Below are 12,182 nucleotides of genomic sequence, written 5' to 3'. Positions count from 1 at the left end.
CAATGGTCACCTGTAACACAATTTACTTTGCCACCCCTTAAATATTATTTACTTGATGCGTTAGTCCGATCGTATGATTAAACATGAGAACAAAAAATCAACCTAACGTTTAAATGAGCCTATTACGTTTAGAAGGCAAGATCTAAATACAAACAATTACAAGCAATGGAGATACACTCGCTCAAATAGTCCGACCTCCTAAAGTTCAATTGCGTTTTATTAGCGCCACGAATGAACCCTACTCACATGGTTGTGCTATGGCCGAACTCAAAATCACCTTTTACTAATGGACGAAGTAACAGGTTAACTTTAGCCCTGTGTGTAATTCCACTATATTTTTGCGTTGTCGACGTGACAGAAGAAAGCAGTGAGGTAATGAACAATTACAGTTGTCTATTGTACAAGTCGTTATATCATTTTTCTTTGTCGACAAAAAAAAATGCTTCCAATGACGTCAAGTTAACCAATAGTTGAAGTCCATTTTTCCAGTCGTTCGCTTTCTCACACGGGAGACCATAGAGTAGCTGCAGAAGAGAAAAAAAAAAAAAACGAAAAGTTTTGTTCATCCAGTGTTCTCCACATCCGTCTCCAATGCGTTGCCTCTGAAGGGCGACTCTTTAGCATTCAGCTGCTCCAAAGTTCACTCAGGACAAGTGATGATGATGGGTTCGCACGTGCGTCGTATGTATGTAAGCGTCTCGTCAAGTGCGTTCTCCTGTAGAGCGTGCAAATTGCGGCCGCTAGCCATTGCATGATTGATGCTGCCACTAGTATCTTAGTGGAGACCTCAATGTAGCGGCAAGCGCTACTTTGAGCTGCCAGAAAGGAACCAAGCAAACGCGATCACCCAAATGATACTAGGCACGATACCAGTGGACCTAGTAGTGTCTGAAGAAGTTCGTGCACAGCTGCCCAAATTGCAACCATTTTTGGGTGCGCGCAGAATAGTTTAGCATCAAGAAGCACGGTACTGTGCAATGAGAATAGAGCGGAACCAAGATAGAAATATCTGGCCAGAGTTCGGTGTAGCTCACTGGCTGTGCTTCAATGCTTGTACACATGTGTCTAGCAATGTGTATCGATGTACAAATGTGTATCGTTCTGCCGTGCTTAATCGCTTCTATATATACACGCATATACAAATGTATACATATAGTAAGTATAGTTAGTTCATATATTGATTAGTTGTGAATATGTTCTGTTCCCACAGCTGATAGCTTGGGTAGAACCCTTGCTTTTACAGATGGACTATTAGCCGTCTTCGGAAGTGGCCCACGTGGAAAACGGCATCTTGATAGAAAGCCTGAGCACCACTATTTGTCAGTATAGTAAACAAAAATTACAATCGTGTCCCAGCAATACACGTTATAGTGCTTTCACTGTATGATAAATAGCTGCAGAGCGTTTAAGGTCGTTTACCAAAATTTGCAAATAAATAAGGCTGAATGATCGACAATTCTTAGATCCGCCCTTTACCATAGCATCTTTATTTGCTTCTAGTATATGGAATTATGTATTTGTTTACAAAGAACAGGATGATACGTTGATAAGCGAACCGTGTCTGTTAGAGCTACAATAGAACCCCATTTTAGAAACAGGAGTGCACAACTACTACGGTATACCGTCAAAGGCTAAAGACAATTCAGCACGCCGATGAAACTAGTGCATAATTTGGAAGCAGTCGTTCTTTAAGGTCACGTCGAAAACGACATGTCCAAGGATACCTCATTACGTCACGCGTAGCGGGCCACATCTGATGAAAACCTGTCAGAAGACACTTGATGTGGCATCACCACTCGACAAGGCTATGTGAGAGCTGAAGTACGGGAATCCTACATACACACACATATGTGTATGTATATATATATATATGGAATTGGAAATCCACAATACATATAGGAAGATACAAATGGGATCAGCACAGCTGAATTTGTGGGTCCCCTTCAAAACGATTGCCTTTTATTTGTACAGAGCTTATATACTATGCGCGTATAAAGGCGAAAGCCGTCTAGGGGAGTTCGTGGCTAAACTGTCAGAGCCCCTGACGTCTTTAGCTTCTGGAAAATCTACGGACTATTTCAATAATTTCATATTTTGAATTCTAGAGTGTAGTCCTCTATAATTAAAAAACATTCGTGACATCAGTTTACCTTAGCTGTAACAACCTTAAATTCGGATTTTCCGCACACTGATTAGGCGCACGTAAAAACGTCATATTTGCCAGCAAAATACTTCTTTCTATAGATCTATTACGCTGGGATTATTATGGCCGAAGCAGAATAAAAGTAAAGTCGCATTGAATATGTGCGACATAAATTATTCGGTAACAAGATAGCAGCTTTAAAAGACTTCTAAAAGGCTCTAAATACGTGCAACGTGTTGTCGCGTGGGCCTCTGCCAGCGATTATTTGATGATGTGAACGTTCCCCAACGCAACCGATTGTAATATATCCAAGCGACAAAAACACTATCCATCAGAGTGGTAGGAAGCGCGGTCCTTCAGCTTAGCAATAGCTTAAGCCAAGCATTAAGCTGGATCGCTTTAATATATGTAGAGAATATTTTTGAATAATTATACGTGGATCTTCTACGTACGCTATATATAATTTGTGTCCTTTTTTTTTTTTTGTCCAAATATTGAATTGCTAACTGGATGGTACAATACAAAAGCTCAAAAGGAGACGACAAAGGGGTCATAGTGCATTTGCATAATGCTAGTTTATTCATAGACTAATCTTCCTATCCACCAGAAAAACAAGTTATTAATAATGTAAAGGAGCACTGATCGACACATCAGGTAAATTAGTTCTCTTCATTTCTATAGAAGTCGCTCAGAGAGCTGTTTTTATGCAATTCAGAGAACGCTCACAATTCATCTTTCTTAGGTAGAGACGCATTAGATCGCAAGACGCATTACTATTCACACTATGCGTTTTAGAAAAGGCTCCTTTGTAAGAAATTTACATTTTTAGGATGACATGACGACCACACTTGCAAGCTGCATAGCTATCCGGGAAAAATTAGGAAAAGTTTAAGTAAAAGTTCGAGTGTCATAAAAAAAAAAAATTATCGCGTAGTCGTAATGCTCCCTTTGAGTAATAACTTTACATTTCTGTAACAGTCCATTATGAAAGGGGATATCCTACTGCACGAGCCATATCTCCACGAAACACGCTAATCTTGTTTTAATGCTATGGTATTACTTATACCTTATTTACTATTCATTAGCGAATTATTGTCAAGTACAAGGTAATTTGATTGGGATCACATTGTCTGATTTGAAAGACCGTTTTGTGGCACTCCTGAAAAGGAAAACACTCTCTTTTGTAAACAGTAAACCGCACCACGATCAGTCGCGCACTACAAGTTCGGCCCTCAACGACCCCGCCCCCTCAATGGGTCTTTAAGCAGCCAGGAGCCTTTAGCAGATACAGAAAAATTGGCCCTTTCAGCATGAGCCCTCTCGATAAACTTGCGAATACCCTAGCATTTCCATCCTTTTAAATCCTTTATTAACTACGTTTCACCATCTTACAGGCAGAGTGTTACAGAGACACGATTAGAATTCAATGCCAATGTATTATTCAGGCCTCATAGACTGACAGTTAAAAAAAAGTCTGCTGCTTTTTGTGAAGCAAGTAAACTACGTAGCGGGTAGATCAGGCAATAACATGTGGTTGTGAACGTTGCATGGGACTCGTACCACTTACCTTCGTCGGTTCTGTAAGCTAATAACACCACTATAGGCGTCAACAACTTCAAGGCCGTTCCCTTCTAACAAGGAAGGAAACTAAAGGCAGTGTGTCTCACGTTCTTCCTTGAGCAGATAAGCGTGCTGTGATGGAAAGCAGTGTCTCTCAATTATCGTGGCTAAAAGTTCGGCCGCCGACATGAAACCTCCAGTTAGCGTGTTGTTTTATAGGTAAAATGCCAAGCAGCTCTTCCAAGAAGCCGCACGCTATGTAAGCGCAACTTAGACTTCACTTGGAGACTAACTGGGTAGAACTTCTCACATTCAAAATAGTGCTCGAATATTCCAAAGCAAACGGTTCCAGCTCTAACTTATCGGACACGTGGTCAGGTGATACTACAATATATATATATATATATATATACACAGAATAAAATATTCACATTTGAGCCATTTCCACAGGGCTATTTGTCGTAGCGGGCATGCTTTTGCCCACTCTTCTTTATAGAACATAACAGGCCCCAAAAACGTCGTTTGAGAAGATAAGCTATTATCTAATGTTTTCACGCTGATGTTAAAAACTTTCCTTTCGCCCGAAATTGACGATCTACGATATTAGCAGTATTCATGCGACTTTAAAAAAAAGGTCGAGGAGGAAAACTTTCGTAAAGCCAAACAAAACATCCTCAATAAAGCCTCTATTCAACGAGTTTGAAGGTTCATCGAAATGGTTTCATAAGTCATTTTTGATAGCCCGGATTTTTTTCATGTGAAAGTTAGCGCCGATCTAAGAAAGTAGAATAATAAATTGACCATTTGGCCATATAGTTCCTCCTGTTGGGCTTGCTGTGCATTTTGAATCATGACATGTTTGGGACCACTTGTCTGAAATCAGGCGAAAATTTTACTTATATGAAATATTTAAGAGACTTTAGCGGGTTCACATCAACCCATATCGCTTAACACATGGCTATAATTAAATAAAGTTATTTCCACATTAAAAAATATTTTGAAAATGGATGGTGAGCAATTCTGGTCCCGAATTGAAGCTGTAGTGACGGTCAATGGTGGTTATATAGAACAAACCTTCGCCAGAAACGACACATGTTTGGAGACAATTTACAAAAAAAATCCTGGTTTAGATGGCTGAAAAAAATTCAGTAATCCGCACACAGACGGATTCATAAAGGCACAAAACTTTACGAGAGAATGATTAAACTCCGTCCTCAATCAGCGATTAACGCATTTTTATCAAAGTTATTTTTACTGCAAGTTGCAAACACAGCTCACATAAAATAGAAATAAATTAAAAACATGTTACTTAAAGCCAGATATTTATGAGATGGGTTCCAGCTTCAGTGGGCTGCAGTGAAAATCAGCCGCAGGCAATATTTTCATCAGCTTCGTCGATTTCGGTCATAGCTAAAGCTTTTTTCAAAAAAAATCAGAACCTAATAGTGATTCACAATAATGAGATGTTGTTCTATAACCCGTTAACCTCTCAGTGTGATCGTAGCAACAGCGCCTAGGATTCTGCGATGAGCGAGAGAAAATCGACTGAAAACTGTATCATTTCAATTGAGTACCTGTGTACATGTCTATGCGATCGTTGAATACGCGTCTGCACTGAAATCAGTTGGGCCCGCTAGCTATACCGGCTAGTTAGCTATTTATTAGCCTAATTAGGCCTAGACCTACAATATAACCATAGGATTTGATAGCAGATCACTTTGTCAACTCAAGTATGTTGTTTTGTCCCGGTGAGAACCCAGTGGGTAACGTATTTGCCTGGTGATGTTCAAGACACGTGCGTGGTGTGGGTTCCAATCCGAGTATGGACAGAGTTCGTTTATCTGACGAAGTGCTACACGGACGCAAAACTCGAAACAAACAAACATGTTTGTGTGGTGTAGCTTTTAACAATGGAAGAACTCGAAGGCTATTGTTGACAGGTAATGTGTACGATTAGAGTGAATCGATTGCCGTTATACGTAAGCCTTGTAACGTAGCATAAATAGAATAAACCGGACAAAATTTCAATAATACTGAAGTCTATTTTTAATCTTCAGTAGCCATTCGATATAAAGTTAAATCTGCTTCATATTTACTGGTTTACCACATTGCCTTATCTGCTGAGATGCTGCGTGCTGTCCTAATGTTAACGCATGTCTGCTTTTATATCGTGAGATATCGATGTAAAAGTCATTGAAATATCGACGTTTCTTTTTCTCTAGTTTCCATGTTGGTAGGCAAAGAATGGTATGCATAAAGATTGAAGGCAAATCGCCCTAGCTAGCCGCCCTTGACCTCTTGAGCAGGAGACTAATTATTAATTAGCTTTAATTAATTAAATATAGTTTGAATTGTTATTTGATTTTCAGCACGGCTGTTTATTTGACCTTCGACGCTGTCGATTTGGCCGTGTCCACCTTAGAATTGTAACAGTAAACACGCTTCCAATCCGTAGGACGCACACAGCGCCAAGTACGAAGTAATCTTCGAGGATTTCACTAAATGTACAAATCGTCAGGTAAATAAATTATCGTTTCAACTAATTGATTTACTGAATGTTGAAAGATTCCGTACGATGTACAATTTTACGCTAACTTGTTGTATGGATTGTTATATGGCGTACATGTGGTGTAGTATAGATAACTACTCTCAATGAAGTAACTGGGTGTAAGAGAACGAGTGCCTGTCTGAATAGACCGTGCTAAAATCGATTTGATTACTCTTTCACGAGAGAACACTGCGTAATCAGTTTATATTATTCAAAGCTCAACATGCGTCTTCTATCAGATCGTACTGCGCATACAGTTATACCCTGAGTACGGTCTACAGAACTACAAGCATGATGCCAACAACTGGACGTACATAGGATCGAAGCTTCACGTGTGACAGTTACTTACTTCACTGCCAATCTATACTGTTTCATAAGAGACGAATATATCTGTCCTGATTCACTATCGACGTATTTTTGCATGCTGACATAGGTGAAAGATGTTTAAAGCAAACGGCACAATAGAATTTCGTTTTTGGGGGCAGGCTTCACAGCAGCTAAATGACCGTCTACTGAGATGATGGATCACACTGGACTTTGGCCTAACGTCGTCCGGAACTCCACTCTGTTGGCTGTTACTGTCTGGCCAATTTAATTAGCAACCAGAATAGGCCTGTCTGCCTACCAGAAAATCAGCATGTATTAAAACAATTCACGTGAATATATTTATCTAGGGCCAAATCGTGTCAACACATCATCGAAGGATTAATTTTTGACTCAATTCTCTCTTGTGTGATCGAAAAGTCCCCTAAGCCTAAACACGACCTGACGATGATGTTAAATGATTGATCATTAGCCACCTAATCTACCTTACTGATGGTAAGGTATTACGGAAAAAAGATCAAAACTTGCTGTGGCACAAAAGACAAGCTATCTTGAAGAGCAAATAACTAAAACGCTTCGGAAAACTGTTCAGCGGAGTAACTGTAAGTGCACTGTTCGTTTAGTTTAGCATAGCTCTCCTCATTGTGCCGTCGCTTCTAACCGAATGAATACTCATCTCTGAAGAGTCAAATTCAATTACTCACACTATATATTACGGAAATAAAGGTGTACAGGGTCGAACCGTATCCGATTGTAATGTTGTCCTTGAACCACGGCCTGTTCTGCATGGACGAATTTTTTTAACTTCACGTTCGTATTTCCATAACGTCGATTATCAAATAAAATTCATGTAAAATTTTTAGCTTGTTCGTCGCGACCGCGAAGTGGCTGTGGGTCGGTGGCAGGGCCTGATACGAGCAGGAACAAAGTAGACAATGCATTTCTACCTCGTCGGCTACCTGCCACAGGCATCGATGGCCAAACGTATGCTATAAACGAGCACAATATAATTGTTACCATGTGACATATTTTTTAAGGCTACGATTAAGAACGAACTAAGAGGACGTGAGTATATTAGCGCCAATCACTTTTTATAGATTCATTGAGTTCACTAGGATAACCTTGGGCATTGTCTGATCAAATCAGATCTGATCAGTCTGAAAGATCAAATCAATCAAAAGAAAAAGGATCAGTCAATGAAAAACATCGAAATAATAGAGATTCGTTTGGTATTCAATGTTTAGCGGTGGATGAACAACCAATAGCAACCAAATAACAACCGATTCTCCCTAAACCGCTCGAATTGTGAGCTATTACTCAAGGATTTTTTGAGGATGACTTCGGGCATGAAGTACTTATGTAATTTCAACAGTTTATGATCAGCTGAAGGTTGGCTATTTCAGCGTAGGCCCTATGACAAATAGTAATGATCATATCCTGATTCTGCTATGCCCTACGAAACATCGGTAGCCCCAAATGGCTTGCATGCAGTTTATTCTATATATAATATTTCTGTTAAGAATTAAAAGGCCTTACAGTTGATACGACACTTGAATGGTATTGCGCAGCCTCTTCTATTACGACTATATAATGGCTTTGCAACGCTCGACTTTACGGTTTTCTCTCAAGTTATGAACCATGAATTGTGCTTTAGGCGTTATCGCTATGTATGCGTGAAAACGTATTTATTATTCTACGCATGTCTCCATGCAATAATTTAAGGTGAAGTAAAGTGACGCGCGTGTTCGTCATTACCCAAAGCCCATTTGGCTTTCGTCGCTCCTGACCGAAAGCGACTATGCAGCATCAGTGAACAGGGCCACGAGAAGCTAACCCACAAAGTTAAATTTAGTCGACCCAGTATAACAAGGATATACGTGTCTCTTTAATATTTAGCGAACATACAGCATTTGCCTTGTAAGGTTGTCGTTACGGGCCTAACAAAGCAAATTTGCTGCTTTAGCCATTAGCGAACCGTCAAATTAAAAAGCCGAAAGTTATAAATGAACTTAAGTTAGAAACTGCTGTGAACCTTTTCTTAGATTGCGGCAAAGAAGGAGCTGTCACCGCATTTCATTCCATTCGCAGGTCATTTGCCGAAGTTACCGTTCTCTTAGCTCAACCATTTTTCAGCCAGACTGGTCACACCATGAGCGTACGCACCTTTAAGATCTTGCAAAAACGGATCGCATAGACTCCTGCTTTTTTAGAAAGGGACGATAAAAAAAACTACGCGTGCTTTGTAGTATACGTTTTGAAATGAAAGAATTTCAGTCGTGCTTATTTGAAAAAAAAACGAAGGCTGCAAAGTAGTAAAGAGCATGCACCATATTTTCTATTTAAAACAAAACCAGGTACTCTCAAGTGCTGTAGAAGGCTTGTCGGTCTGGGCTACGAGTCGATGCCGAGTGTTCATGAGGGCCAGCTGTTTTGCGTTAGACGAGAAAACCCTGAACATAATTCTCGTTTTAAGGCAAACCTAGAGGCCTATCACGGCGAGTGCAGACAAAAATATGGAAAAGCAAACTGACTTACGCTGGAGAGCCATCGGTTCACCCTGGGGAAGCCTGCAAAATAATTAGCCGTAGCACAGGAATTATGTCAGGCCATTTTTAAAAATCATGTGGCTGTAAAGGGACTCACAGCGAAGGTGATGTTGAATGAGCTGAATTTCAGGTTAATGCCGACTTGTCAACTGGGCCGCAGAAGAACCTTGAAGCGCGCAAAAAGGAGCCGCATTTGCTTCAACGTGTCATTATAGCTGACACGATGTGAAGATAAAAACGTAATCATTTAAGCTTGAAGTAACCTACAGGGTATATTTTGAAGATACGCGTGTATTTGTGGCAAATGTTTTAACTGTCATTAAGTAACATTACTACCAGGTTTTGAGCGGATTCCTTAACGCTGTCTATTTCGAAAGCAATTCGTGAATTTTTCACCACGATCGTGCCCTCACTCACATGTTACTACTCGTATTGCGCTTTGTATGGAAGAACTCGACACCTGTGTTAGCTTGATCTTTGCATGCATTAGACCTCTATGTTTCGAATTCTCCGTCCTGTATTAGTACCGTTAGGCATACGGTTGGCTCCCAGCACGAAACGAAGTCTGTCTATCTATGCCCGGGTTCGAAGCTAGACCACAACCTGCTTCTAACATTAGCAGGCAAATACGTAACCCGTTAAGCTATTACGAGGAGAGTTTACCAAACGTAGTCACCTAGAACCCTCCTGCTCCGCAAAGCTTTTTTTGAGAGGGAAAAAGGGCGTCCGGGGAAATTCAAGCAAAAAGGCAGCTATTTTAAATATTATTCTAATGATCAAGTTCGAATACTATTTTATCTATTAAATTCGACCGTCGTGCAAGCGGACTAACTTCAGCGGAGTCAACTCTGAAAAGAAAACCTGGTATTTCGGTAATTAGGACATGGGCGGTTGGTCCAAAGCCAGATTCTCAGGACATTTTTCATCCAGTAATATTGCGAGCTGGCTGGCTGACTGGCTGGCTGATTTTCCGAGGAGACGATACTGCGACTGGAATAAGATAAGAGCGCTTTGACTTTTAACCGTACAATTGAATAGCCAAGCTAATTTTGTGTTTAGGTTCGTGCTGTAAGAACATACTGCATTGAACCTTGACCCTATGCCAGGGTTGTCCATTGCTAAATGTACGTACGGCATCTCATTTACTCGAACGATCTATGCCAAAATGAAAATAAACTAAATTTTAGTGAAAAACGAAGTCATCTTTTAGGGCATCGTGTACTAATCATTTGAAGAAAAAAAAACGAAAGAATCATTTGAGAAAAGGTCTGTGCAAGACGCGTTTGCTTCGTGCTTTCTTTCACCAGTTGCCAGACAGCTTCCGGATTGCCAGACTACAGAACCAGGCGATTTTGTATTAAAAGGAGCCTTATTAACGCTTTTTGTTGTTAGGCATAGCTAAGGTTTGAATATATAATCTTACAGACTGGGGTTGTTTGTCGCACAATCGGTTTGAAACATAACTGAAAATACGTATGGCGACAGAAATTCAGCTAGTAACTTGCTGTCCATCCGTTGTTTTTAATTTATAGATTTGGATTACACGCATAAGTTGTTCAATTAACATTAAATGCCTTTGTAGACGATAAGAGGAAAAGGCTTAATAAGATGAGGCTTGCGAGATAGCGATTACCATAGTGTTAGGATATTTATCCTAGCCGACTACGTGGGTAAACGTTTATAGGTAAAGTACTGAAGCTGATAAAAACAACAAAAAAACAATGCAACGTCTAATAGAATAGTTCACGTAAATGGCTCTACAGAGCAAAAAAAAAAATGAAGAAATCAAGATAAAGACGATACTTTCGGCTAGTAAAACTCAAGCGTAGCTTTTCCACGCTTGGGACAGGGCCGTCGGATGCTTAGCCAGGGGTTGATGACCCACGGATTAGGAAAACTGTTGCACACATATAACTTGGGGGTGATCGACCTTCAATTTACTAAAGGCCGACAGAATGACATATGCCAATCTTCTAATATATTGTCCGAGTTCCCTCGTCAATGTATCGAATAAAAACTGCTTGGCTTTTCCTCGTTGGGAAAGTCTCCTCAAAGTTAACAAACACGGTATATATAGAATACTTTAACTACTTCAAAAAATATCGTTCTGGTGTAAATTGTGCGGCAGAGCAAATACATTGATTTATCTTTCAATAAATATTTGATTGATTGGGCGGCTCTTCGAACACCGAAGGTGAGGACGAGATAATTAAACATTTTCAAAGAGTTTCTTTCAAGGATTTCGAATTAATGATATTAATTTGCTACTTTTAACAGGTATATGTACGGATTAGACTCTGATTTAGGAAACGCAGTAAAGAATGAATTGTGTTATGTATGATTGAAAGACAGGGATATTTTTAGAATTTTGAATTTTCCCTCATTTCTCAAACTTGGTAGACGCACTGCAATCATCGTTCAATATCAGATGATTTTTGCATCTGCTGCGTTTCTGTTAGACAGACGGATCCTATGGCGGATGCGATCACTTTACATTCGGAGCAACCCAGTTTACTAGGATAGCACACTATTTCAATCGCTTAAAAGGCAGACCATTTCAGTAATTTATCTCTCTGCTTTTAGCTCAACGCCCTTAGAACGTATTTGATTATTAGCTAATTAATAAAGCATTTGCGACTTAACTCTTAAACGATCTATGCCTGAATATATCCATCAGAGGATGAACGTAACGACTCGTTCCTCAGAACTAAACGATTCAGCTCATGCAACTTCATTCTGAATCTGATCAGGTTCAATATAGTTGTCAATAATTTCGTTATGATGGGAAGTGACAAGCGCCTGTGACAGTTCGGTTGAATATGGCAAGCTCGAAAGAATATGTCGACGAAGTATATGATAGAATTCCTCATCTTCCTCATAGCATACATTTTCAAGCTTTCGAAGATATGACCGGGGCCACATAATGAAATGGCTTGGTAGCTTTATTGCTCTTCTGCTATCGGCTTCTGTCTGTGCAAAAATATCCACGAGATAATGCAGTATAGCTAAAAGCATTCAGCGGCACGAATTAACTTATCAGTTAACTGCTTCAATAATAAAT

At 39.8% G+C, this 12,182-nt stretch overlaps 1 long non-coding RNA gene across 1 annotated transcript; it reads left to right on the top strand.

Moving 5' to 3' along the window:
• Positions 1–773: 773 nt before the first annotated feature.
• On the top strand, positions 774–7,579 carry LOC111270732 (uncharacterized). The gene is made up of 4 exons (XR_015315054.1): positions 774–1,155; positions 5,464–5,643; positions 6,073–6,221; positions 6,685–7,579. It is a non-coding gene; the product is annotated as an uncharacterized LOC111270732 (long non-coding RNA).
• The last annotated feature ends 4,603 nt before the right edge of the window (positions 7,580–12,182 follow it).

The sequence above is a fragment of the Varroa jacobsoni genome, unplaced genomic scaffold (assembly GCF_002532875.2).
Source record: "Varroa jacobsoni isolate VJ856 unplaced genomic scaffold, vjacob_1.0 scaffold_166, whole genome shotgun sequence".
NCBI lineage: Eukaryota > Metazoa > Arthropoda > Arachnida > Mesostigmata > Varroidae > Varroa > Varroa jacobsoni.
This window is presented reverse-complemented; position numbering and strand designations above follow the sequence as displayed.